The sequence below is a fragment of the Engystomops pustulosus genome, chromosome 3 (assembly GCF_040894005.1).
Source record: "Engystomops pustulosus chromosome 3, aEngPut4.maternal, whole genome shotgun sequence".
Lineage (NCBI taxonomy): Eukaryota > Metazoa > Chordata > Amphibia > Anura > Leptodactylidae > Engystomops > Engystomops pustulosus.
In genome coordinates, this window is record NC_092413.1 from 71,504,077 (window position 1) to 71,531,507 (window position 27,431).

Genomic DNA, 27,431 nt, shown 5'->3' on the forward strand with positions numbered 1-27,431 from the left:
GCATTACCAAATTAAAACACAATACACAAGTATTCTTTACTGATGACTGTCCTATCAAGAATGATACCACCACCCTATATTCAGACCATGAAGAATCTCTCTATATACAAAGTATACTGTAATGCCTTATCCATCATATAAAGAAAGAGGGATAATCCTGCATCACAACTGATGTACTTTAAAAAAAGCAAGTGTTAGCAATCTCTATCTTTATTTCTACTTACATTTTGAATATTTTATGCAGTTTATGTTATTCTTCCCAAAACATTTAATACATTTAAAATATTAATATTTATCTTCTTGTCCCTGCACGGTCTAACATTCCCACTTGTGTACAGACAGACCCCTCCAATGAAGACACACCACCTGGATGATGTGTCACCATTTGAGGAGACCTGCTTCTGCATGAACTGGGGTTCATGCAGATTTTTAACCCCTTAAGGACGCAGGGTTTTTTTTGCTCATTTCTCGCTCTCTATCTTCAAAATTCCATAACTTTTTCATTTTTCTGTGTACAGAGCTGTGTGAGGGCTTATTTTGTGTGTAACAAAATTTACTTTCCTGTGATTTTATTTATTATTCCATGCCATTTACTGGGAAGCAGGAAAAAAATTCCAAAATGTGGAAAATTTGCAAAAAAACCCCCCATGTGCGTCACATTCTTGTGTTTTTTCGACTTTTAATGCTGTGCTCCATATAACACCCCTACTTTATTCTTTGGTTCGGTACGATCACAATTATACCAAATGTATACCGGTTTTATGGCATTTTAATATATTTTCAAAAATTAAACAGATGTGTACGAAAACTTTTTTTGTCATCTGCTGACGCTAATAACTTTTTTCATACTTTGGTTTATGTAGCTGTGTGATGTGTCATTTTTTGCAAAATGCGCCGTCGTTTTCACTGCTACCATTTTGATGTCTGTGCGACATTTTGATCACTTTTTATTACATTTTTTATGTCATGTAAAAGGTGTAAAAGTCGCAATTCCGGATAGATATATATGTTCCGGTTTTATATTTTGATAGATCTGGCATTTTGGGAAGCGGCAATACCTAATGTGTCTGTGATTTTTACTGTTCATTATGTTTTATGTCAGTTCTAGGGACAGTTCACATGTTGGTATTTAGATTTAGTAGAGGGAGACACATGGCGCCTGGTTATGTTGCGAGTGAAATGGTCTACAATCTTAGATGAGAGGGTATAGGTCAGTGATGGCTAACCTATGGCACTGGTGCCAGAGGTGGCACTCAGAGCCCTTTCTGTCAGCACTCAGGCCATCACCAGAGATGACTCCAGGTATCTTCTTACAGTCCCAGACAGCCCAGGACTTGCTGTGCACAGAGCTATTTAAAAGTGACAGCTCTACCTGGGACTATTTTCTGCTATATTGGTGTCCTCAGGTGCTAGTATCAATGAAAACTGTGACAGAGAAGCGAGTATAAATCACAAATTACATTTCTGTGTTGGCACTTTGCGATAAATAAGCGGGTCTATGTTGTAGTTTGGGCACTCGGTCTCTAAAAGGTTTGCCATCACTGGTATAGGTGAAAGATAGCGGTGTGGTGGGGTGCAGCGTACCCTGTGGCACACAGGAGATCCTGTGATCCAATGCAGTGTAGAGAGAGAGACAATTTTGTCATGAAAAAAAACACAGGATTGTATGTGCGCGCTGCCCCTATGTCTAGATAAGAAAGATGGGCTCTAAATAGTAGCAAATATTTTATTATTTTTTCAGTAACGGATGACGCGTTTCAAGGACGTACTGTCCTCTTCATCAGGTCCTTTAGCATAATACACTAAAAAGGACATTGAACAAAAGTGTGGGGGGGGGGGGGGGGGAGGTAATAACATAAATATATGGAGTAAAAATTTCCATATAAAACTTATGCATTTCTCAATGATCATGGGATTACATGCATATAACAGCACATAGCTATACACAGATGAGTAGAAGTTGATAGTTCTAAACACACATTAGTATGGTAAAAACCTATAAAAATATTTGTATATATACATAATACATATAGTAGTGCAGAAATTCCAATAAAAGACATAAAAAAAACATTAAAAGAGTCATGGGAAATTAGACTAAAATAACTAACACATAAGAGTGGTAGATGTGAGATACGAGGACAGGTCTGGGGGCTTACCTGGATGCAAATCTGGTCTAGGTATAAATTGTGGAAATAGCAGAGAGATGAAATGATCTAGGTATCTTCATCATTTCATCTCTCTGCTAATATACATATATATAAAATAAGAACCCTCCGATCATACTCACCTATATGTACAAATACCTTGGACACATTATACTTCCCTAACTTTATACTAAGACATCACAGCGATCCGGCCATTCCTGCCTTTGTAGTCCGTAGTCCCATGAAGATTGACCCCCACCAGGCTTCCGTAGTTCCTTCACGTCATGACAGGGTAATCCCCGTTGCCATGTTGCCAGACGCTACCTCCGCTCTCCGCTGCGGTTTCATCATTCTGATACGATCACATGTCCGGTCCTTCCGGTCCTCCGTGAACTAGTAAATATGAATACTTTGCTATATGCTTTTTAATAACATATTTTTTTGATCATTGTATTGAATTTTTATGGTATTCTATAATTATTCTTAATATGGTTTAGAAAATGTGTTTACGTAACCTGAGGCATTTTCCCGGGCTAATCCCGGTGCACCTATCAAATTCTTGGGATTTGTGTATATAAATGCTCTTGTAATTCTATTTCTTTATGCCTGACGAAGGCTCATGTACTGAGCCGAAACACGTTGTACTTTTTTTAGCACATTTTATACTTTATGTTCTTTATAAAATAAAACCCGACATTTTTGGAAATTAAAAATACTGGTTCCTAGAGGTTTTTTGGATCTTGAAGCGCCGGTCCATTTGCTGTTACTTCATTGGGTATCCACATGGATTATACAATTGACACCTTCAGAGGGTATCCCTTATCGTAGAGATCAAAGTCATTTAATGGTCAGTCACCAAGAGAGAAAGAGCTCCGTCTGAGCCTCCACAATGAAATTGAATGGTGTTGTCTGTTGTCACGGCAGCTGTTAAGGTTGTCAGGTCTTCCATGGTAATAGGGGGTATTCATCAGGGATTATGTGCCACACGAGTGGCGAAATAGCCCTGAAATATTCGCAAAAGCTAGTGTATTGCTAGCACTTGCAATAATTTCCCCTTTTGTCATCTCTACTCCAGGAAGGTGGTGGAGGGGCGTGACAGGGAGGGAGGGGGGGGCAGAGCATTGCTGTCCCCGCAAGTGTGCACTTGCTGAAGAGTTTATTTCTACACCTACAAGGCAAATACGACCCCCCCCCCCCCCAAGAGGTCATAAAAGACCCCTGGAGGACACAGTTTCCCCCCCCCATTTACAAGTTTTCACATGTGGGTAGGGAATTTTTAAGAGCCAGAAAACCTGACAACCTGACATCTGATCAGAGCTTTAATTGGTCTAATTCAAAATCATAACTAGCATACCAAAATTAAATGCATTGATCCAGCACTGTGAACATTGTAACAAAAGTAAAAAACCTTTTAGGGAACAATAGCAAAATTGCTATTTTTTTTTAGATACGTTTGACAGTTTCTTAATACCATATATGAACACATAAAACTTATTCAGCCAGTGAACAGCTTTGAGAAAATATGAGAATTTATGAAAAATAAAACAAGCTATGGCAATAAGGATGTGATAGGGCAAAAACTGTCCACAGCATATAATACATTTCATCACCGGCTATTTAAAAATCAAAAATTGTCTTGTCATCAAGTTGTGTGCACTCAATATTGGTGATGTTAACCCCTTCCCACAAGGCCTTCATTTTTGCATTTCCATATTTTACACCCCACCTTCAAAAATCTATAACTTTTTGAATTTTCCCATGTGAAGAGCTGTGTGAAGGTTTGTTCTCTGCATAACAAATTGCACTTCATAGCGACGGTATTTAATATTCTATGCCGTGTACTGGGAAGTGGGAACAAAATTTCAAATGCTGTGAAAATGGTATAAAAACGCATTCTTGTGCCCTTGAATGTAACGACTTTTATTGTGAGCCCCAAATGACAGGTCTCCTTTATTCTTGTTTATTCCAAAGGTCTGTGTGATCACGAGGATACCAAATTGTATAGGTTTTATAATGTTTTCATACATTTACAAAAATTAAAAACATACTGCACAAAAACAATTCTTCATTTTTCATCTTCTGTTCTGGTGTAATTTTTTTGCAACTTTTGATAACGTTTGCAATTTGATCACTTTTTATGAATTTTTTAAAATGGCAAAAGTGTGGTATTTTTGAATTTCGGCGCTATTTTCCATTACAGGATTCTATAACCGTTATTACATTTTGATAGATCGGACATTTTGGAACGCGGTGATACTTAAAGTGTCTGTGCGAGTTATATCTATACATCTATATATACAGACACATACACCAATTTTTTAGGTTCTTTAACCCCTTAACGCCGAAGCCACTTTTCACCTTCCGGACACGGCCCATTTTTTCAAATCTGCCCTGTGTCACTATAAGTGGTTATAACTTCGGAACGCTTAAACATAGCCAAGTGATTTTAGAATTGTTTTCTCGTGACACTTTGTACTTCATGTTAGTTGAAAAATTTTGGTGGTATGTTTTGCATTTATTTATGAGAAAATCAGATATTTGGTGAAAATTTGGAAAAATTCTCGATTTTCGAACTTCAAAATGTTCTACTTTTTCCACACAGTCATAACTGCAAAAAAACTTAATAACTAACATTAACCGAATGTCTACTTTATGTGGGCATGGTTTTTTATGCATACTGTTATTTTTGTAGGATGTTATGGGCCTTTGAACGTTAGGTGTGATTTTTCACATTTTCATAAAAACCGCAAAATCCTGCTATTGAGGGACCTGCTCAGGTTTCAAATCACTTTGAGAGGCCTAAAGAAAAGTAAAACCCCATAAATTACCCCATTATAGAAACTACACCCCTCAACGAACATAAAACAACTTTTATGAAGTTTGTTAACCCTTTGTTTTACAGGGGTTAAAACAAAATCAGATACAATTTTGAAAGTACATTTTTTTGGCTAAATTAATGTGTTTTTCAAAAAATGTACAAATTCTCAGCGGATAAAATACCAAAACGCTCCACAAAATTAACAATAAAAGGCATAAAACAATACCCCATATGTGGTGGTAACCTGCTGTATGGGCACACGCCAGGGCATCAAAGGGAAGCTGCGCCATTCAGAGCATATTATGCATTGTCACTTTTTATTGACTATACAATCTTTATTTTTTTGGCAATTTGGACATATAAGGGCTTATTTTTTGCGACATGAGATGCACTTTACAAATACTTCATTTTAGTGGGTCATTAGCTTATTGATGAGATTTTATTAACTCTTGAATGCATGGGTGAAAAGAAAATTGTCAATTTTTGTTTCCTTTCTTTTTGTATTTTTTGGGGGTCGTACAACGTACACTAAAAATACTATATTATCTTTATTCTATAGGTCACTACGATTACGGTGATACCTCATTTATATAGTTTTTCATTTATTTTTACAATTTTACTGGAAAAAAACTAATATAGAGGAAATCTCATTTGTTTTAGCATCGCCATCTTTTCAGAGACGTAACTTTAATATTTTTTTTGTTGACAGAGCTAGTTTAGGGCTTATTTTTTATGTGTTGAGTTGTCCTTTCAACTGATACCATTTTGGCCCACATAACTTTTTTTGATCACTTTTTAGAACATTTTTGTGAAGAGATTTTATGAAAAATTTACATTTTTGGCGAGTTTTTCGGGTTTTGTTTTTACGGCGTTAACCGAGAGGGCCCAATAATGTTTCTGAGTTATTGTACGGATTGTTACGGACGTGACAATACCAAATATGTGGGGTTTTTTTTGCGATTGTGTTTTTTTTCACTTTATTGCATGAGTATAGGGAATGTTTGTGTTTAGGGGACTTTAACTGTATTCTTTAACTGTAATTCTTTTCATTAAAAAATGTTTTTATTAAATGTTTTTAACTGTGTTTTATCACTTTTACAGGTAAGCTTGAACAAGCGATCCACTGATCACTTGTTCAAGCTATTCTTCACCTTACACAGTGTAATACAGATGTATTTCAGTGTGCTACAGCCGGGTCCTGACAGAAGGCTGGACCCGGCTCACGGAAGGAGGATCGCGCAGCCCCGGGCACCGGCAGTCCCGGGGCTGCGATTGGAACAGCGGACCCCCCCCCCATGACGCTTACTGGGGGGGGTCCAATACTTCTCAAATGCCCCTTAGAGGCGGGTGTCAGCTATGATATGTAGCCGACACCCACAGCTTCTGGCTGAACGGAGCAGGGGCCAGAAGCTTGACGTAATAGTACTGCATTTTGCGAGAACGCACCTCCCGCCATGCAGTACTAGTACGTCAAATGTCGGGAAGGGGTTAATATATTTGTTTAACTTCATTTTCTTTTTTACTATTTTTTTTTTTTAGACCCTATAGGGTACTTTAACCCTAGGTTGTCTGGTTGATCCTACCAGATAATGCCATGCCCATGCTACAGTATGGCAGTATAAGGGGATTTTCCTCATCATTAATAACAATGTGCACATCGTGACAAATAGGTCAAAACCAGACAGCCTCATGTCTTCATAAGACCCAAAGCTGTCATGGTATCCGATTGCCGCCCTCCCTCCCGATGACCTCACAAAGGGCGGTGGTCAAATCCAAGATGACAGCGCCCACACACCACCAGGATTTAAAAGCCTCCGCAGCTGGTATGTGACGTAATAGAACGTCACAAGTCAGTAACGGATTAAACCCTAAAAGAGAAACCAAATGGGTGTTGTTGCACCCATGGGCCACATTATGAGGGTTATTTATCAGTAGTCTAGTTACTTTCTTCAGCAGACTAAGCACAAGTATACTTGATACTGCACCATTTGTCCTAAACATAGTTAGCGAAAAAGTCTAAGAGGGCAGGAAATTATAAAGTCTGTGAGCCTCACAATCATCCGCTTCAGATTGGGTTTTCCTATGCTGGTCTCTAGTGGCTTAAAATAAAATATCTGTAAAAATGGTACTCAGTGGAAAACTGTATATTGGCACAGAATCAATGTGCTAGAATCCATTTTTTAAAGTCTTGCTTCTACTACCGTGTTTCCCCGAAAGTAAGACAATGGGGCAGATTTACTTACCCGGTCCATTCGCGTTCCAGCAGCGCGTTCTCTGCGCTGGATTTGGGTCCGGACGGGATGTATTAAGGCATTTCCTCTGACGTCCACCAGGTGGCGCTGCTGCGGTGAAGAGCATCGGAACGCACTGGAGTACACCGAGCCGGGCTGAGTGAAGGTAAGTACAAGCCCCGCAACACATTTTTTGTTTTAAATGCAGCGATTTTTCCGAATCCGTCGGGTTTTCGTTCGGCCACGCCCCCGATTTCCGTCACATGCATGCCAGCGCCGATGCGCCACAATCTGATCGTGTGCGCCAAAATCCCGGGGCAATTCAGGGGAAATCGCCGCAAATCGCAAATATTCGGGTAGCACGTCGGGAAAACGCAAATCGGGCCCTTAGTAATTGACCCCCAGTGTCTTACATTCTTTTTACCCTCAAAAGTCTCACTATGTCTTACTTTTGGGGTATGTCTTATATTGGAAAAAAAAAAAAAGTCGATTTTTGTTTTAACCATAAAATTAACATTTATTAACAGCCTGAACAGTATGGAATTCACCACAAAACAGTTTTATAAAAGCAAGTTCCAAGAATAATACAGTGTGGGGGGTGGTTAAACAGTGTGAGTAGGGGCATTAAACATAGTGGGGGGTGGTTATACAGCGCGAGTAGGGGCATTATACAGTGTAAATAGGGGCATTATACAGTGCAGGGGGGGGATGGGTGTTTTAACACAAACCATAGAACTGTGGAAGCAAACACACCGACACACACTACATTCATACTTTATACATGCACACAATGTTCACATATAGATCAGACATCACACCTACATACACATTACACATAAACCTAGACACTTTTCAGTGTTCCTGATGGGCACTGACTGCAGGGCTGATAAGAGGCTGGTCCAGGCTGACATGTGCTCCCCTGCCCCTTCCCCTCCTGTTCTAACTGATGTAGCAGAGTTTAGCAGCTACACAGGAGGGGGAGGAGCTTCTCCAGTAACACAGACAGCAGCACAGAGCAGGAAGCTGCTGCAGAGTGCACAGTGTGCAGCCCTGTCTCCTCTGTCATGTGACCAGAGACTGTACGGAGTAGCTGAGCTCCGGTCACATAGTCTTTAATCGGGCCGGGAGCTACAGCAGTAACATGAAGAGGCTGCAGCTCCCGGCTCCGTCTGCATCCGTCGGAAAACCGCCCTAACTAGGTCTTACTTTTGGGGTACTTCTTACATTAGCCGACCCCCCTAAAACACCCACTACGTCTTACTATCGGGGGTGTCTTACTAACGGGGAAACACGGTGTCATACTAACACACTGTAATGTTTGCAAAGGTATGGTTACACAAGTAACCAACAATGCTTGAAGCTTTGTATGTGATGGATGAATTTTCCTTTTGAAAAAGGGGGTTGGCCATTTTTCGGTAGGTTTAGGAAAGTTCCTGTAAAGTCCTACCTCTGATGGTTTCTGACAGATGGAAGGGTTGTGCAGTCAATATGGTCTGCACACCCCATCCATCATGAAGTAGGTGGGTACTTCCTGGTTGTGACATCAGCTAAGGGAACGGAGGCCAGAGCAGCTTCCCTCACTTCACATAATACTGAGCCCTCCTCATCACTAGCACAACAGCCAATCAAGAAACAGAATCTCAGCCGAATCCTGTTACTGCTGTACAAAACAGATGTGACCTTATAAAATAAATTCTATGTCCTCATCCATACTAACATGCAATACAGTACCCTACATAAACAAGTTATTGCAGACACATACATTTATGCACTGTTACACATATAGACCTATAATATATTACAGCCTTATGACTGCTAAGCAAAGGGTCGGACTGGCCCATTGGTGGACCAGGGGTTCCAACGGTGGGCCCCAACACCTGTGCTGACAGAGAGCCATGGCAGAGGCCTCTGTGCCCATAAATGGCCCCTGCCTTTAATAGTACTCGATCGAGTACTATCCTGGCGCCGAAGCAGACAATGCACGTCTTTAAGAAGTAAATGCATTACAAGTGAGTGTGACGTGGCCTTCAGACTTCCCGGCGCACATCACACTCTGACCTCGGATGTGTGGCCATGTGATGAAATCATCACGCAGCCACGCATCCTGTTCCAATCGGTCCAGCTGCAGCATGGAGAAGACGGGACAGAAAATGCTGGAGCCCACTGAGGTAAGTAATGTTTTTAATGGGCGCAATTTGTGGAGAGAGAAAGAGTGGGACATCTTGATTATAAAAGCTTTAGAAATTAATTGTACTTCTGAGAAATGTAATTAATTTGAGGGAGCTTAAACTACAATGATTTGAGGGGGGATTATGTAATGAACTAATTTGGGAGGACATATATGTTACCTATGAATTTTTAGAGGACTTATCTGTAATGATTTTGGAGCCTAAATGTAATGCCACTATCAGGGGGGCTATATGTAATGTAACAATTGGCAGGCTATATGTGATGTAACTATTTTGGGGGCTATAATAATGATAATAATACTTTATTTATATAGCGCCTACAGATTACAATGCGCTGCACAAAGAATGACAAATTGGTCCCGGTCCCCATGGGGCTCACAATCTAAACAACCTACCAGTATGTTTTGGAGTGTGGGGGGAAACCGGAGTACCCGGAGGAAACCCACGCAAACACAGGGAGAACATACAAACTCTTTGCAGATGTTGACCTGGGAGGGACTTGAACCCAGGTCTCTAGGTATAAGTAATGATACCATTGGGGGAGGGTATAAGTTATGAAAATTATTGGGGGGGGGGGTGCCAATATGTAATGTAACAATTGGGGGGTGCCTATATGTCACAATTAAGGGGCTTTATAATAATAATCTTTATTTATATAGTGCCATCAAATTCCGCAGCACTTTACAAATCATAGGGGACATATACAAATATAATATTACATTACAGAGGACAAAACATTCATATGGAACAATAGGAGTGAGGGCCCTGCTCACAAGAGCTTGTAGTCTATGAGGATGAAGGAGGTGAAACAAGAGCTTGTAGTCTATGAGGATGAAGGAGGTGAAACAAGAGCTTACAGTCTATGAGGATGAGGGGATGACACAAGAGGTGTAAGAGCTTGTACAATGATCCAGACATTCTTTATAAGGAAACAAAATAACAATTTAATAAATAAAAATGCTGCTGCTTGAACCAGCCATCAGCTGGCATCCGACTTTTGGAATCTGTACAGAGGGGATCCAACTGTTGACTTTATGTAATGTTATGATTAAGAGAGGGCGGGGCTACATGTAATGTAAGGATTATATTATATATGTAATGATGTGGGGGGGGGGTTATATGTAATGTAATGATTTGGGGGACCTTAATGTAATGACGTATTTTCTGGGGGGCCTATATGCAATGCACTAATTTGGGGGTGGGCTATAAGTAATGTACTCATTTTAATTTGAGGGGGTCTATATCAGATGCACTTATTTTGGAGGGCTGTAAGCAATTCACTAATTTAGGGGGTGAGCTATATATAATGTGACTGTTGGGGGACTGTAATGTACCAATTTGGAAGGGCCTATATTTAGTGTACTAATTTGGTGGGGGCTATATGTATAGAATTGTTGGGGGGGGGGGGTTGAATTAATATTTTGCAGGGAACTATATTTGTGAGGTCCCCTCTGTATGCAAATGACAAGTGGTGTTGATAGTGCCAATTTTTAGGAGATTATACATAATAGCAATGAATGGGGGGAGGGGCAAAATAAAGGATTGCATGCATTTTACATAAAATTTTTGATTAGAAGTGCAATATCTATATATAAAAAAAAAAAAAAAAAAAAAAAAGCCTCATATGGAACATAAATTATTACAAGTGGCTTCATATAGATACACTAATTAATTTACGTATACAGGCGGTCCCCTACTTAAGGACACCCGACTTACAGACAACCCATAGTTACAGACGGACCCCTCTGCCCACTGTGACCTCTGGTGAAGCTCTCTGGATGCTTTACTATAGTCCCAGACTGCAATGATCAGCTGTAAGATGTCTGTAATGAAGCTTTATTGATAATTCTTGGTCCAATTAAACCAAAAATTTTGAAACTCCAAGTGAAGTGACTGTGGTATTTTATTTGCACAGTGGGTAGATGTGCTGACTGGAGCTGAAGATATTCTGGGGGAAAGTTCTGCAGTGATAAGTCTTGGCACTTCTGGACCTAAAGTCGTCATGAACTACTTGACCCAAAGGAGAAGACTTGTATGAGGTACCAAATGCCACTTCACCATTTGTAATTAAAATCCTTCTAATGTGTGACAACTCTTAGGACATATTCACACAGACCGGATCCTGGGAGTAGCACACAGCCAGGCATAGAAAGGAAAGACGACTATGTCATTGTGCGGAGAGACAATATCCTCACCATGTAGCAATCAGGTGCCACAAATCTCTATGAGGGCTGTGATCTGGCCACAAAATGAGGTCTTGTGCATTGTTATATCAATAGTGAGCCAAATCAACCTTATGAATGTAATTCGGCATCCCTTGGGTGGGGGCCATTATCATTTATTGTTAAGGTTGACAGCTTTTTCTTTTTCATAACTGTGGTGGTGAGCATTGACTCCTACTTTCCCTAACCAAAGCCGACCCACCAGCAAAAAGCCCGGGAATGCAAGGATAAGTCTTACAGCATCCCCAACAAAGGTCGCGATAACGCCTCTACACGTGTCATAGACGCGTTTAGAGGCCGATTTACTCCCCCCAAAAAATCACCAAGCGTATTACTACGCTTGGTGATTTTCCTATGAGCTGCTGCTTCCAAGCAGTGACGGTGCCGACTGCAGGATCGCAGCGCTGAGTGACTGGAGGAGGGACTTCCTGCTCACCGTCCGAGTCTCTCCCGCGGGGCGCCTAGAGATAGGTGAGGAGATGGAGGAGCCAAGCGAGGGGAGGGGGCGGAGCCGAGCGAGGGGTGGGCCGGGATATCTGTTGCCGGGGCTGTGCTCCTGATCTGTGTGCGATCGTGCACACAGCCAGAAACAGGATTGTGCTGTCTATGTGACAGCCCGATCGTGTACTGTGACAGGGGGCAGATTATTATCAGTCTCCTGTCACAGCAGCCCCTGTATACAGTGAGAGGCTGCAGGGAAGGTGCTGTATGCATCCTCTCCGCATGTCTCTGTATACAGATCACTGATGACAGTGATCCAATGGGCTGTTACCATTAGATCCCTGTTATCTGTGATCTATATAAAAGAAAAGCAGGGAACACATATATTATGTGTTCCTTCCTAAATGTGCCTCTGTAAGAAAAAAAAAAAGTTCCCAAATTAATTAACTAATTTTATTAATTAAATAGTCCACTCTGTAGACAGTAAGGCTGCATTCAAACAAACCATATGCCCGCCTGGCCGTAGCCGTGCAGGCTTTGAAATACAATTTTAATACATTGGGGACTGGTCGCAACACGGGGACATGTCATTTTCCTGTGTACGGAGCGGTATCACTCCGTGCGACCATCCATTGGGGACATATGTACAGCCGAAAGCTTGCGGTTGTACATGCGTCCCCCACATGGTTGTGTGCATGTGGCCTAAGGCTGGTGCCACACATATCGCTTTGTCTGCGGTTACAAATGCAGACAAAGCGCAAAACACCGGCGGCTCGTTCCCGATCGCAGACGTTTCCATAGAAACGCTGATGCGATCGGGCCGAGGCACGCCCCGGTGGGCGCGACTTTGTCTGCGTTTGCAAGCGCAGATAAAGCACTACGTGTGGCACTAGCCTAAGGGTGAGGTTATTACCTACATTTTCAAACGCATCACAACAGCTGAGACAAGATTTGTCAAATTACATTGCTGTCAACATTTCGTTTACAAAACGCATGCAATAAAATTGTATTGATGCATGTGTTTTGTTAACACAATGTTGACAGCAATGTAATTGCTATTTGATGGTGCGTTCACACGATGCGTTGCGTTTTTTTTATTTGTTTTTGACGCATTCCAAAGGCTTCAACCTTGATCACATGTTGATGTAACATTCTGTTTCCATTGCATTTGCTAAAACGCAATGTTACTTAAACATGTGAAGCCTTTGGATGCGTCAAAAACGCATAAAAAAGGCGTGAATGCACCCCAAAGGGGTTTTCCCAAGGATTCAAATTAGACCCTATCCCGTGTATAGGGCCTAACTTGAATTTGTGGGAAAACCCTTTTAAGCACAGAAAACAGGAGCTGTAACTTTTTCCTTGTATTAATAGACGTCTTATAACACTATATATACGCTAGGTGTTATACATTTATTAGTGAAAATTTCATACTCCTCCTGGGTTAAAAATACTCCTCAAAAATTGTGAGAGGAGTATTATTACCCTTCTGGAAAAATGTTAGTGCGACCTCTGATCCCCAACATTAATTCCCTGACAAAATGTAACCCATGTAGCCGGTGCTTACACAACAAGAGCCAAGCACCAGGAGAGGGGGGGGGGGGAAGGAGAAACTATTACATTACTGTTTTTGTTTTAGTGCCTCCCCGTTTGTACCTAGAAATTCCCACAATATAGGTGTTATTTCTATGTAGCAGTAGGGTGGGCAACCAGAATCAATTTCACTGGTGGGCCCCAGGTACCATGATGGATGTGTCAGTCGGGCTGTTCAGCAGATGCCATCACTCTCCCATCTTCACAAGACAATTGGGGAGGGAGAGTACAGAGAAGGCAGAGCACACACAGAAGTAAACTTTTCATCTTGTATAGATGACTGCTGTGCCGATTCTCCTTCTTCTCTTGTAATGAGATGGAGGTGGTTTCCAAAGCAAGCTTAAAGGCGACCTGCCACCAGAATTGTACCCCTTACACCAGTAATACCTTCTGGTAAAAGTCCTCCACACATCATCTAAAATTATCAGCAACTGAGGCACTGCAGCTAAATTACTACCATATTTCTAATATGCACATGAGTAGACAAAGTCAATTTTGAATAGAAGAGTCACTGTTTCTCCAGGCCGTCAGTGAACCTCACCTCCTTCATTTGACTGATCAGTGCCTCTTCAGATCTCAACCTGAGCAGCTAGAAGTCACCTGTCTACTTCCTACCCTTACCAGAATCTTGTCCCTCTCTATGCATGGTGCATATAGCTGTGAGCACTGTATAGCAAACTGCAGATCTTCTCACCATTTCACACACCACAAGATGGGCGGAACCAACATAGACAAAGGCAAAAAAAGTTTGGGAAAGGATTTTACTGCTGGGCGGAGGCAGATTTAGGCTGGAATGTCTGCACTTAACTTCTCAACAAAGCCACAGTAAGGGGATGAGTAAGGTTTAATGTGCCAGTTTTTGATGACAGGTTCCTTATAAGGATGACATTCTCTGCACATTTTATTATTATTTTAAACTGAGCAGCTACAGGGTGAAAGTGCACTGTGTGTGGTAACATATTGGGCATAGTGTAGACAGTTCAGACATGAAGGAGCTGCTTCCTGTAATTATTGAGCAGGAGATAAAAGAGCAGACTGCATAGCCCCACCCCTCACCCTTTGTTGACCCTGCATCTCCCGTTTCACTCTACAGATTGTTCATAGCAACCAGAAAAACATCTGCAAAAAAGTAACGCTATTGCAGCTATAGGGAAAACGTACAATTTTATGGTCACGTTTTAAGGAAATCTACCATCAAAATCAATGATAAACCAGGGAAACTTACTTATCGATACAGGCAATGTCACTGCGCTAATCAACTTATTTTTGTTATCCATGGCCTGGCCTCTCTTCTAAAATCAACTTTTACAATTACATTGATGAGCCAGAAGGGCTCTGGGGGGCGGACCACAGCCCCTACACCTGCCCCAGCTTCATAGGCTTTTAAAATGTCCAAGGAGCACTTCCCTTTCCCACTAAAATTTGAAAATTCCTCTGCAGACGTGAAATTACATCAGGCAGAGGGGGAAGGGTGAAACAGTGTACTAGTAAGAGCTCTTTCAGGTTGGTGTTGGTGCTCAGATTTAGTTGCATATCAGTTGCTTTTGTTTTCAATGGGTCTCCATTTTCTTCCATTTTGGCTCTGTGTCCGCAAAAACAAAAAAACCCAAAAACACACAACTAAAAAGGTTTAACATTGCTTTGAAAACATCACACCTGATTTTTAAGCCGCATGTTTCATCAGTTTTTTTTTTTGCGGACATATAGACTTCTACTGCCTTCTGTTATCCGTATCGTCGAAGAAAAAAAATAGGACATGTTTAATTTTTTTCCCACAGACAACTAATCAGTAAAAACACCCATATAAACCAATGGCTTGATGACTCATCCGTGGAAATCACCGAACTACAGACTTAAAAAAGTCAGTGTGAAAGAGCCCCAAGTGCAAGTAAGTTTTCCCTCATTTTTCACTCCCACATTTAAAAATATATAACTATTTATTCTGTGCAAAACAAATTTCAAAATGTGGCGAAATTGGCAGAAAAAAAAAAAAAAACATTTGCGCAACGTTCTTGTTGGCTTAGTTTTTACGACTTTCACTGTGCAATAGAAATGATACATCTACTTTATTCTTTGGTATAGCCATGATCGGACCTAACCAAATTTATATAGGTTTTTATTGTGTTTTAATACATTTTCACAAATTAAAACAATGTGTATGAAAAAATAAAAATTCTGACCCTAATATCTTTCTCATACTTCAGAGCTGTATATTTCCATTTTTTGCAAGAAAAGTTTCCTTTTCATTGCTACAAATTTGAGGACTGTGCAACCTTTTGATCGCCTTTTTATATTATGTAAAATGGTGTGAAAGTCGCGTTTCGGACATTTTACATTACGTGGTTCACCGCCGGCAATAACAATTTACATTTTTTGATAGAGCAAGCATTTTGTGACGCAGCGATACCCAACGTGTTTGTGATTTTGGAAAGTGGGGTGATTAGAATTTCTAATATGTTATCATCTTTTTTAACTTTTTTTTTGTTACTATTTTTTAGACCCTCTAGGGTACTTTAATCCTAAATGGTCTGATCGTGATCATGACCATTGGTGCACTGATTACAGGCGCTAGTGGTGGGTGTTTTCTTAATTATGCAGTACACCCACTATGTTTGTAGAAGTTTCGGCGTTGATAAAATAAACCAACTCTGACTCCAAAAATATATAATAAACTGGTACAGTATGATCAATGCATTCACTGAATATTTATTCATAGGTATTTTGTGAAATTATGAAATATCCTTTAAGTGTCTGTTCTATTTCTTATCTAAGGATTTAGGCAAGAGGTGAATAGCTTTTATTGGTCTGAGGTTCACACTTTTGTACTGCTCAATTTTAAGGTGCAGTACAAAATGCCACCAGGTCGCAATAAACGCATTGAACACTGAAATCACTGGACTCAGTAGTCACATGAGACAGTGACAGTTCAACAGGCGTGAATAGTGACCTACGCGATGAGTTACCGTATATACTCGAGTATGAGCTGACTCCAGTATAAGCCGAGACTCCTATTTTTACCACCAAAAACTGGGAAAGACTATTGACTATTAACAGGGCACGACCATGTTACCTCCGATTGTCGCTCCCCCGAACGTCATCAGGGGGCGGCGATCAGTTGCCATGACAGCCACGGGTCAGAGCTGGGTCAGTAGCTCATTGTAACGTATACCGTGCAGAGATGCTATATACTGCAATACAGTTGTATTACAATATATGGTAGGAACAATCGGACTATCTAGGGTTAATGTACCCTTGAGGGTCTAAGAAATTGTGAAAAAAAAAAAGTTTAATGTAAAAAATTTCCCTAGATCTGATATAAAATATAATAAACAGTAAAAAAAATCACAAACACATTAGGTATCGCCGCTTCCCAAAATGCCCGATATATCAAAATATAAAAACGGTTAAAACCGGTGGTGACCTCCGAAACGGGAAATAGCACCCAAATGTCCGAAATGAGACATTTTACACCTTTTTACATGAAATACAAAATGTAATGAAAAGTGATCAAAATGTCGCACAGTCCTCAAAATGGTAGCAATGAAACCGTCGGCTCATTTCGCAAAAAATTACACATCACACACCTCCGTGCACCAAAGTATGAAAAAGTTATTAGCGTCAGAAGATGGCAACATTTTTTTTCCCTTTTTCGTACACATTGGTTTAATTTTTGAAAATGTATTAAAACGCAATAAAACCTACATAAATTTGGTATCACCGCAATCATACCAAATCAAAGAATAAAGTAGAGGTGTTATTTGGAGCGCAGAGTGAAAGTGTGAAAGTCGTAAAAACTGAGCCCACAAGAACGTTTTTCCGCATTTGGAATTTTTTTCCTGCTTCCCAGTATACGGCATGTTATAATAAATAAAATGACGGGAAAGTAACATTTGTTATGCACATAATAAGCACTCACACAGCTCTGTACACTGAAAAATGAAAAAGTTATGGGTTTTTGAAGGTGGAGAGCCAAAAATGAGCGAAAAAACCCTGCGTCCTTAAGGGGCTAAGCACAGTCCTTGTTTATATTAAAACTTCAATTTAATAAGAGCCTTCTTGTTCTAACGATTCCATAACTTAGAAGAGATGTTACCTAATTTAATTAAATTATTAGCGAGTGTAATACTTTACTTCAGCCTTATATTTGATGAAAATAACTTAGGTTCTGGAGGGCAGAGAGCTGTCAGTGAACGGTCCAGCATGACCTGATAGGTTCAGAAAGGGAGACCAAGTCTGTGAACCTGACACATCTTTATAGGAACTGAAATGTACCAAACTTAGGACAGCAAGTACAGTGTGCATGGAGCTGGGTAGTACCAGCTAGAAGTGCTTTGCACAAGTTATTGGACTCAGCCTTATGATGCTACTGTTCTTTACAACAACATGCTCACGTATGACTTTACATAAACAGATAGCCATCAATCAGCAAATCATATGGGACCACCCACTCGACTTATAGCAAAGCCACCAGCACACAACAGATTGCATTTTAGAAGAGGGGACCAAGATATGATGCAAAGAGTCTTTCCTACAAAACAGCATCACAAATTCCTTGCAAAATATATCACTATTCTGTACTCAAATCCCATCCCTAGCACTGTGGATAAGAAAAAAAAAAAAAAAAAAATAGAAAAGTGGCCAGGGAGGGGCTGCATAAAAAAAATATATACCTGTACTTACCTTGTCCGGCGCTCTTGATATCCATTATTTCTAATCTATTTCCATTTTAACATTTTTTTATATTTATTTTTTATTTTCTATATGCTATAAAATGGGCTGTCATCTTTTCAGAGCTTGTGAGTATTCAGTCACAAGCTTTACAGCAGCTTTTGGGAGGTTTCCTAAACATGCTGTAAACATAAAAAAAAAAAAAATCTAATGTATTTTTTCATAAATAATTTCTTTTAAAGGGCAATCACATATCAGAAAGGTCAGAAAGTATGTTTTATATATTTTATTATACCCTAGGTAGGGGCTGGGAATTACGGTATGTCTTTCTTCAGACAGTAAACACAACACATAAAATTGTTTAGCAATAATATTGATTTTTTTTTTTTTTTTTTTTTTTTTTTTACAGCCAAGTTAAAAGCATTTTGATTTAATTAAGGGAAAAAAATCATCATGATGCAACTCAGATACAATATTTGTAAAATTCCTAACAAACCATGTGCAGTATTCTGGTGGGCCCCCTAGTTTATTATGAATGTACTACAAGGTTCCCACTCTTGTAAAAATTTAAGATGCAGGAGACAATGGATGACATCATTCAGGACAACTTGAATATTACATGAAGAAAACAATGTTCAGACAGTTAATAAAGTCCATGTAAATTGTATACAATGTACAGTATTTATTATAATGCTTGTTATTGATATGAAAGGCTTAAAATAACCAAAAATCACAGATTCTTTCCGACACCTTACTTCCAAGCACAATAGATCTAACTAGCCAGTAAAGCCTGTAGGATTGTCTGTTTCTTCACACCAATGGAATTTTGCATAACGCTCAATGGTAAAAAGCAACAAGGTATAATAAGTAGGGGTGGTGAACAAAGAAGAAAAATAACTAAGCAGATTTGTAATGAATGTTCTATATGTATACAAAATACAAAGTGAAAACACCCAAGGTTAACAATGTAACAAAGGATGCTAAATAAACACAAGTAGTATCATTATAGAAACATACTAAAATGCAATAGAAGAAGAATGGAGCAGTAGAATATTGTATCTAACAAGGTGAGTGGCCAGGTAGGGCACAGCCAGGTGCCAAGGTGTAGATGAATGATGGGCAGGAGCCTGAACAACATTGTACCAAGCCCAGCCAGCCCTTGCACATAAAGGCTGGTAGACAGTGACAGACAGCCCTCCATAACCTGAACATGACAGCAGCACATAGCGCATTGTGTGCCACCATCACCAGTGCCAGGCATGGGGCACATGCCCTACACTGGTGCCCACATGAATGAATTACTATGGGGTACAGAGGACTCCCGCACTGCACATCCTCCTATACCCTGCACTGTTCCTCTGCCAGCGACTACTTCCCCATGTTACCCCCGCAAAGAGCTGCATTACACCAGATGCACACAGCAGTGGACGAGCAGCTCCCATAACTGCACCAAGACACGCACACAGCAATGCATGGCCACAGGGCGCCATTACCGCTGGGCCCAGGCACATGGATGTGGCATCCAGCCTCCAGCCAGGGCCAGACACGTAAACAGACATGTTTGCACGTTACCTCAGCGCACCAGCAGCTCTCCTCTGCCTGTCTTGTGCCTTCTATGCAGGGCCTATGTCTCCACAGCCCCCTCCTCCCTCACCTCCTCCTCCTGCTCACTGCACACGTGATCCGTGTCACATGACTCTGCCCCCTGCTCCAGGCTGTCTGTCACTTCCCTGCTTCCTCCTTTGCCTGCTCTGGAATTAGAGAGACATGATGTCAGGGCAGCGCTAGCCCTTAGCTCACTGCTGGGAGAAGCGCCGTGATCCAAGCACTCAGTCAAAGGAACCTTCCCTAAGGAAAACATGAAAGAGAATTTAGAAATTCATCTCTGAATGAGAGAAATTATAGAAATACGGTCAAAGCGGGAAACCGTGGTCTTGTTGCCATTGGCAACTAGTAAGGGGACACTTTATAATCTAATCTGTACTCTGCACTCTGGTTGCTATCACTTCAATAGGCTCCAAGGGGGACATTTATCCAGTGGTTCAGCCCATAACAACCAATCAGAGCTCAGCTTCCATTTTATACATTGCTGTGGTAAAATAAAAGCTGAGCTTTAAACATTTCTGATTTATCTCTCCAATTAATTCTGAGGGCAATTTCCCACGTGCATGTGGTGTTTTTAAACGCATCCAAAACGCAAGTGGAGGGGGTTCCGCCAAAACGCAAATGTGCTTCCCATAAAATGCAAGCGCTTGCACCAAGCACACTGAGGGCGCGGTCAGACGACACCTTGCGTTGCGTTTTTGACGCATTCCTAAGGCTTCAGCCTTGATCACATGCTGAGGTTACAGTGAGTTTCCCTTGCATCTGCTAAAATGCAATGCAACTTCAGCATGTGATCAAGGCTGAAGCCTTTGGAATGCGTCAAAAACGCACCAAAAAATGTGATGCAACGCATCCTGTGAACGCGTCATCACACGCCATACTTGCGAGTATGTGCTTTGCTTCCAGTCCCACATCTGTGTCCTGAATATTAGCCCATATCAACCATGATAAGCCAGAGACATTTACTTATAGATTAAGACTGTGGTAATCTTACATTAGTTATCCATCGCCTCCTTCCTTCTAAAATCAACTTTTACAATTATTTTTATACAATTTTTAGATATAAGCGGGTCTATGTTAGAAGAAATTAAGACATCCAAGTTATGTCATATTCAAGTTTTAAAGAAAAGACGGAGGTCCACTATATTTTCAAAAATGAAAATTACAACTTTATTAATTTAGTCACAAAGGTTGTTTAAAAACATTTAAAAAGCACAACTAAGTGCTACACAAGCCCCACTAACCAGATAATGTATAAATCCACTAGAGGTATGATAGAAACATAGCAACATAAATTACAAAGAGGTAATCAAAGTATAGTCTTAGGCATAATCATAAATACCTCCGTATCTAAAGTGTCCAGCCAGGGGTTAGAAGGGGCAGGGAGCAGTCCCCACGCGTTCCGCCTGTCTATGCAGGCTTCCTCAGGGGTTTATACATTATCTGGTTAGTGGGGCTTGTTTAGCACTTAGTTGTGCTTTTTAAATGTTTTTAAACAACCTTTGTGACTAAATTAATAAAGATGTAATTTTCATTTTTGAAAATATAGTGGACATCAGTCTTTTCTTTAAAACTTGAACTTTTACAATTATGTAATGAACCTAGCCCCTCTGTGATCTGGCCTTACAGACTGTTTTACTGTCTCACCCCACTTCCTCAGCACCTGTGCAGTAAGCAAAGGGAGCACTGTGAACTCTCGGCACACTTGCCCCTATCCAGTTGGAAGACTTAAAGTGCCCTCTGAGAGGCATTTTGTGTTTCGCATGGTGCCTGTCTGAAGAAGGAGAGAACAAGCAAGTTAGACAGCCTGTTTTCCATCCTAAGGCCTAAGAAGGCCCTTAAGAAATCTAATCTTTCTACACATAAATCTGACTGGTCGCTTAAAGCTCTTAATTATTACAAAACACTGCCACCGTGGGCAAAGTCGCACCTGCAGAATGACCTGGTGGTACCATGCCACAACAAGTCCAACCTGCATTGCGTCGGGATCTGGTGAAAACCGGGTACGACTTAGACTCCAGTCCCAGGTGTCGGCTTACGTCATCGCCCGTGGTGGTACAGAGGGTCCACTACTTCTGATCGTGACAGTTAGATCCAACTATGGATCCTGCCAAGGTTCCACTACCTGTTTAGGTCAAACTTACCACCAAAGTGGTCCTGCAGTCCCAGCAGATTGCCGCACAAGGTCAGCAACTCGGACAAGTCGCCCCCATGCTGCAGCAAGTATTGGCTACTAAGCACCAGCATCAAGCTCCTGCTGTTTCTTCTTCTACTCCGGTTTGTCTGCCTTCCATGGAACCAAAGCTAAGTCTCTCCATGCCGTCTAAATATGATGGGGATCCCAAGTTGTGTAGGGGCTTTATCACGCAGTGCTCCCTGCATATGGAACTCATTCCTACGCAGTTTGTCACGGAACGGTCTAAAGTGGCTTTCGTTATCATCAGCCTCCTCTCTGGGAAAGCATGGGCTAACACCGTCTGGGACAGGAAAGAACCGCTCACGGCTAATGTCTCCACCTTCCTTGCTGAGTTCCCGTCCGTCTTTGAGGAACCAGCTCGGGCATATTCTGCTGAGACTGCCCTGCTGAATCTGTGTCAAGGGAACTCCTCTGTCGGGGACTATGCGGTTCAGTTCCATACTCTGGCTTCAGAACTAGCCTGGAATGAGGCCGCCCTGGTTGCGACTTACAGGACAAAATAATGCACTGTCGGCATGTGACTTGCCGTCTACTTTGAGTGATCTCCTCTCTCTGGCCACTCGGATCGACATCCGGTTTACTGAACGCTTGGAGGAGCAGCGTCTTGGACAAGTGCAACCCAAGATCCTGGCTCCTGTCTTCCAAAGTCCACCTTTGCCGCCCTCGGGGTCTGCTGCTGAGGAACCCATGCAGGTCGATATAGCTCGTCTGACTTCACAAGTTTGCTCTCGACGAAGACTGGAGAATCTTTGCCTCTATTGTGCCAGCCCGGAACACTTACTTGAGTCTTGTTCAGTTTGTCCTCAAGTGTCCAGGAAACGCATGCACCTAAGGCTCTTGGGAGGAGCGCCCTAGTTGAGAGCAAAGTCTCACCACGACTGAACTCGCCTGTTTTACTCAGCTCCAGAACAGGTACTCAGTTTCAAGCCATAGGCTTCTTGGATTCTTGTTCTGCTGGAAATTTCGTGGATGCTGCCTTGGTCTCCCAGTATCACCTTCCTGTGGTCCACCTAGAGAAGCCGCTGGCTATCTACTCCATCAGTGAAGCGGTCCTTAACGATCCAGTATATTACCGCACCGAGCTTCTGTCCCTGCAAGTCGGGGCTATGCACAAGAAGAGACTTTAGTTTTATGTGCTTCCCCGATCTACGTCTGCCATTCTGTTAGGTCTCCTGTGGTTACAGCAACACGCTCCAGTGCTCAACTGGCAAACTGGGGAGATTCTTCGCTAGGGTTCAGAGTTCTAGTCTCGCTGTCTCTCCGTTCTTCGCCTGGTGTCCACCATGTTTGCCTCAGTGTCCTCCAAGCCTCTGGTGGATCTTCCCTCTACTTATACGAACTTGGCCGATGTCTTCTCGGAGAAGCAAGAAGAGACTCTTCCACCACACCGTCCTTATGACTGCCCTCTTATTGCTGCCGGGCACGCCTCTGTCACGTGGTCGGGTATACCCATTGTCCGTCCCTGAGACCACGGCTATGTCAGCCTATATCAAAGAGAATCTGCAGAAAGGATTCATCCACAAGTCTTCGTCTCCTGCCGGTGCTGGATTCTTTTTTTGTGGCCAAGAAAGATGGTTCTCTCCACCCCTACATAGACCATCTTGGGCTTAATAAAGTTACTGTGAAGAACCGCTACCCACTACCCTTGATCACGGAACTCTTTGACTGCCTCCGTGGAGCTAAGGTCTTCACTAAGTTGGACCTTCGGGGTGCATATAATCTCATCTGCATCCGTGAAGGGGATGAATGGAAGACTGCCTTCAACACTCGAGATGGGCACTTCGAGTATCTGGTCATGCCCTTTGGACTCTGCACTTTCAAGAATTTGTCAACGACATTTTCAGAGACTTGTTATATACCTGTGTCATGGTCTATTTGGACAATATCCTGGTGTTCTCTACTGACCTGGAATCCCATCAGGCCCACGTGCGACAGGTTCTCAGGCGTCTAAAGGCCAATCGACTATATGCAAAACTCAAGAAGTGTCAGTTCCACCAGAAGAGTCTTCCGTTCCACGGGTATATAATTTCTGAGATGGGTCTAAAGATAGATCCCTCCAAGTTGTCTGCGGTTCTCCAATGGCCTCGCCCAAGTGGACTACGAGCTATAAAGAGATTCCTAGGCTTCGCTAACTACTTCGAGATGTTCATACCACATTTCTCCTCCCTCGTGTCACCTATTGTAGCATTAACAGAGAAAAATGCTGACCCTAAGCTCCGGGGGCTGTAGAAGCATTTTCTAAATTGAAGTCTGCCTTTGCCTCTGCTCGTGTTCTCATGCGGCCTGATACGGAGAAACCATTCCAGCTTGAGGTTGACGCTTCCTCTATAGGAGCTGGAGCTGTCCTCGCCCAGAAAGGGCCCAATGGTCGAACGCTCACCTGTGGTTTCTTCTCAGACTTTTTCTGCTGCAGAAAGGAACTACTCCATAGGTGATCGGGAGCTTCTGGCCAGAAAACTTGCCTTGGAGGAGTGGCATTATCTGCTGAAGGGAGCTCTTCATCTGGTCTGTATCTTCCCAGCGTTTCAATCCTCGACAGGCTCGTTGGTCCCTCTTCTTCTGCCATTTAAATTTTATGATACACTTCCATCCAGCAGAAAAGAATGTTGAGGCCAATGCTCTTTATCGATGTCATTGGGGAAGAATCAGCTCCTCGCCATATTGTTCCTCCAGCACGACTGGTTATGGCCGCTCTTGTGGATCTGCGGCAACTTCCTCCAGGCAAAACTTATGTCGAACTTGCTGAGCACCCTGGGGTGCAGAGGTCTGCCACTCTCATATCTCGTTACTACGTGGGGCCAGATCTGGTCAAGGATGTTCGAAATTTTCTGCGCTTCCTCAACACGTCTCAAGCCAGCAGGTCTGCTTCTGCCGTTGCCGATACCCAGTTGCCCGTGGACTCACATAGCCATGGACTTTATTAAGGATCTGCCGTCTTATAATTTTCTTATGATTCTCTAGACTCTGACCCTCCCCCCCCAATCCAGATTCTTAGCCATCAGGCTGCAGGGAGCATTTGCTGCACACAGGAGCTGCTGCACCTCACAGATTATGGAAATATTCACTTTATATGTTACTTCATTTTGAGAAGGGATAATATCAACTAATATTCATGTTTTTAACCCTTCTCTATGCAGAACTATCTAATAACACACTTTGGGCCACATGTATCAATCGTTTTTTTCTGTTGTTTTTGCGCCTTTTCATTCAGGCGCACCGTTTTTGTGCCATTTTTGCGACTAAACGCCAAACTAGCTGCGCAGCAAAAATAACCAGCTTTCCCTCATTTATCCTAGCAATCCAGATGTTTTGCTGCGCCTAATGATATTCATCACTTGCGACTTTTCATTTAGGCGCAAAAACAGGCGCAAAAACAAAAACAGGTGGCGTTAACTGAGAAGAAATCACTGAGCCCCTTTGCAGAACAGCTCATTTCTAGCAGCAAAGCTCATCCAGACACTGCAGACACTAGAATAGATCATACAGACATGAGATACTCTGCAGACTGGAGCTGCAGACTCTAATTACAGTTCATCACCTTCTATTTACAAAACATTCTGCAGAATCCTGAGCTCAGAGCCAGAGAGGAGAGAACGTTACAGAATGTTGCACATAGTACTGACAAGTGTCCCCCATGTAATTCTGCATCACCAGTGTGTCTGAGGGGAATTACAGGGGCGCAGCAGGAGATCAGCACTGGGGGATCCCCTCCAGGAGAAGCCCCTGCTGAGGAGGTCACAGGGTGCAGGGTGTCACACACCTGGGTGCTGCTGTGAGTGTTATCTTCATGCTGGGATGTGGGAGAAGCAGAGAGGAGCTTGTAGCAGGATCACATGTAAGTGCCTGAATCTAACATTGCACCTAAACTGTGTTAAAGTAAAGTGATTAATAAGAAGCAGGAAATTAACTTAGCTCAGATGGTTGTAGCTTGTGATAATTCTGGAAAACAGTGCGCCAGAATTTAGGCGCAACTCCTACACTTAGGTGCACAAAAGTGATAAATGTGGCCCTTTTTCTCTTATTCCCTTTTATTTTGTGATAGTTATTTTTTGTTGGGAAAATTAACTGATACGATGTACATTCAATCTTCTTCGCCTAATGTGACTACACCGCGACCAGAACATGTCCATAAAGTTATATGTAACACCAAAAACACACACATGTCCTGGAATAAAGTTTTTATTTCCCATCATCCTCCATTATTTACACCTATGTTATGACGTTCTCACTCTCATTCTTATGAAGCGCGGAGGGTTCTGTTATTGTGCAGCTAATACAATGGTGTACATCTAAAAGTTACTTTTATTATCTCATTAGAGAGGTTTATGGATATATAGTTATTTATTTGGGTTACCATTGTCTAAGGAAAAGGCAATAATACATCTGTGTGAATTTTCTGCAGTTCCCTTTGGTGCATATTTTGATGAATATATTGGTGTGGGGTCTGTATGATCCCCTCACATCTTACTGTTTTAGGAAAGTAGATTTTCTTTATATAAGTATCTGGATTTGTTCATATTTTAGAGGAAATTTTGAATGTTAATTGCCAAATGCATCGCCTGGTTGTCTGCTTTCAGTTTTATTTATGTTTTATGGCGCCTTTACTTTTTATTCTGTTTTATTGCTATATTTTGCAGGTTGTGACTGTCTAAAAATGTCTAGCTGAAAAGCAGATATCTAGATATTTCAGTTTTAGTGATATTATGTGGATTTATTTATGTGAACATATCAATAGGGCACATTTGTGAACTCTACAAATGTCCATGTATTACATTTAGGAGATGTGAAGGTAAACATTTTCTGTTTGGATCAAATGTTTTGCCATCAAAGTCAAATTTTAAGTAATTTTAATAAATTGTTTCAATTTGAATCAAAATTGCATGAAGGCGCCTATGTCTATAAAATCTTTGATGCAATTTTGAAAATGGGGCAAGTGTCTGCTTTCAGAAAATATCGGTCCCTCTCCCCAATGGGCCTCACAGTCTAATCAACCTACCAGTAAATTTTTGGAGTGTGGGAGGAAACCGGAGGACCCGGGGAAACCCACGCAGACACAGAGAGAACATACAAAATCTTTGCAGATGTTGACCAGCGCTGCAAGGCTGTAGTGCTAATCACGGAGCCACCATGCTGCCCATAAATCTCCCTATCATTTATCTATCTCCTATAAAATTCTCCCATATTACAGTTTGTTTTACCATACTAAAGGGAGACTCTTACTGACTGTGACTGGTCATAAAATAGTTTTATTTTGGGGCCCCACTTTTAGTTTTGCCCAGGGCCCCACTTTGTCTAGAACCGGCCCTGAGTAAATATCTGATTCTCA

General features: G+C 41.7%; 1 protein-coding gene across 3 annotated transcripts in view; it reads right to left on the reverse strand.

Moving 5' to 3' along the window:
- TULP4 (TUB like protein 4) overlaps window positions 1-27,431 on the reverse strand; it is a 244,597-nt gene that overhangs the window by 157,650 nt on the left and 59,516 nt on the right. The window contains exon 1 of one of the 3 annotated variants that reach the window (XM_072141032.1): window positions 19,876-20,009. The exons of the other annotated variants lie outside the window; for them this stretch is intronic. The gene's annotated coding sequence lies outside the window, so the exon portion shown is untranslated. Of the gene's footprint in view, window positions 1-19,875; window positions 20,010-27,431 lie in introns of those variants that run through there. 3 annotated transcript variants of the gene reach the window in all.